The sequence below is a fragment of the Pongo pygmaeus genome, chromosome 3 (assembly GCF_028885625.2).
Source record: "Pongo pygmaeus isolate AG05252 chromosome 3, NHGRI_mPonPyg2-v2.0_pri, whole genome shotgun sequence".
Classification (NCBI taxonomy): Eukaryota; Metazoa; Chordata; class Mammalia; order Primates; family Hominidae; genus Pongo; species Pongo pygmaeus.
In genome coordinates this window covers 2,971,519-2,973,923 of record NC_072376.2, presented here as the reverse complement: position 1 = coordinate 2,973,923, position 2,405 = coordinate 2,971,519, and positions in this window count along the sequence as shown.

Sequence of the window (2,405 nt, the reverse complement as noted above, 5' to 3'; positions counted from 1 at the left end):
CAAGTTTGCAGATAGCTTAGAAATCAGAGAAGGGAAACATCACCCACAGTCCCTCTGCTGGAACAGCCACAGTTGGCCTTGTCCTACTTATGTCCTTCAGTGGATGCCTCTGGGTGCTGGGGTCCTCCATTCAGGACACTGGGGTCCTCCATTCAGGACACTGCACTGTGGGAGGTGGGAGGAGACTGGGTTGTGTCTGTGCCGACCTGGGATGCAGTTTCAGGTCAGAATCAGAAGATGTGCAAGTTACACACGAGACAGCTTTTTAAAGTGCTTTTCCCCTGCACTAATCGAGAGGGAGGTCAGCCCTCAGGTGTGCTGGACCCGGGAGGGGCTGTGAGCTGTAAGAAGTAATGAGCCCCCTGAATTTCACAAGCTGGCCAGGGAGCCATATCCCGAATGCCACTGCCACTTCCTCGTGCAAGGCTTGTTGGGACCTGCCACCTTGCTGAGGGAGGTGCTGAAGTAGGTTTCCCTGTTGCAATGCGGCATTCGGTCTTGCGGGCCGAGGCATTCCCTAGGGCATGACGGAGCCCCTGCCGGGCTACAAGCCAGGGCAGACATGACAGCATCCCAGGAAAGAAGCCCGGGGTCAAGTTCACACCTCATGAGATCACACTGACCAGCCCTGCCCAGGCTGCCCTAGTACGTGCGTGAAGCATCGTTGAGGTCACACGTCTAGCCGTGGTGACCATGGTGAGATGTGAGGATTAACCAGACTAGGACTGGGGAGGTGAGGAAGGTGACAAGGACCCAGTTCCAGCTTCTAACGGGGTGTGGGATCTTTGAGCAAGGAAGAAGTTGCTGGGGAGAATGAGTCTGGCTTTGTTCTTGTTGGGAGGTATTCAAGCCATGGCTGGACCAGAGCATGAGCCATCCTCAGTGTGAGAGGCAGTTCCTGCCGCGGTTGGGCTGCCTGGTAGGCCTGGAGCTCAGAATGAGTCAGTCTCCCTCTGGAAAGCGCAAGACAGAGACAGCGCTGGTGGCAGCTGGGCTGAAGCCAGCAGCTTGAAGATGAAGCTCAGGCCCTGACAGGGGAATCTTACCCAGCCTCCCCAGATGGCTCAGAGACAGGTCTGGCAGGTGCATGGATCCACAAATCTAGAAGGGTCTGGGGTTGTCACATCCACCAACTAGGCTGGCTGTCTATATACACTTTGTCACTGTGTAGGCCCAGGATGCTGTTAACATCAGCTGCAGGATTTCACCCATCTACAAATTTTCTCTGCCACACGGCTACTGCCACTTTAATCCACCAAGCCAAGCCCTTGCACTCAGGACCCTGGCCCAACCCTCTTTGGCCAAGCAAAGAGGAAAAGAGAACAGCACAAAAAAAAGTGGGACCGGACCAGGCACCTGGCTCTCCGTTGAGACCTTGCTATGCAATCCAGGACGGAAGGTGCCAGCAGCAAGCTCACACTCTAGCTGTGTGGTATGTCACTGAAGAGGGCGCGTGATCCAGCTGGAAGGGTGGATAAAAGTGTAACTGCCCAATGGGTTCACCTTCCCTGTTACCTAGACAGCCCATTTATCAAGAAAGGGCATTTGCAACAGAGAAAAAGTAATTCACGCAGAGCTAGCTGTGTGGGAGACTGGAGTTTTATTATTACTCAGTCTCCCTGAGCATCTGGGGTTTGCAGTTTTTAAAGATAAGCTGGTGGGTGGGGGGCAGCCAGTGAGTCAGAAGTACCTATTGGTCGGGTCAGAGATGAAATCACAGGGAGTCGAAGCTGTTCTCTCGCACTGAGTCAGTTCCTGGGTGCCACAAGATCAGATGAGCCTGGGTGGTACCAGGTGACCCTCAAGTACTGATGTTACGCTTTACAATAGTGATGTTATCGCCCGGAGCAGTTTGGGGAGGGTCAGAATCCTGTAGCCTCCAGCTGCGTGACTCCTCAACTGTAGTTTCTAATCTTGTGGCTAATCTGTTGGTCCCACAAAAGCAGTCTAGTCCCCAGGAAAGGTTTCTTTTGGGAAAGGGCTGTTATCTTTGTCTTAAACTAAGTTCCTCCCAAAGTTCAACCTGCGCCCAGCAATAAACAAGGAGAGCATGGAGGTTAGAAGCAAGATGGAGTTGGTTATCTCACTGTTGGCAAATTTTGCAATGGCAGTTTCATAGGGATGCCTGTCCTCTGGGGAAAAAGCTAATAACAGGTTGTCTTTTTGGCCGCAGGTGGAAAACTACATTAGGCAGAGGTGGGGCTTTGTTCTTACCCACAATTGGAAGTTCTCCATGGCGTAAAGGCAGTGTGTGTGCGCCACCTGATTACTTTCCCCATGTGTATCTGGTTAGGGTCGGCCACGAGATCCGCAAGCATTTTAGAAAGTGGGAGGGGAGGTGGGAGCTGGCTACAGGCCAGGCGTTGGCGCGGTTCCGTGAGTGTGCTCCAGCCAGGTCCAAAGCT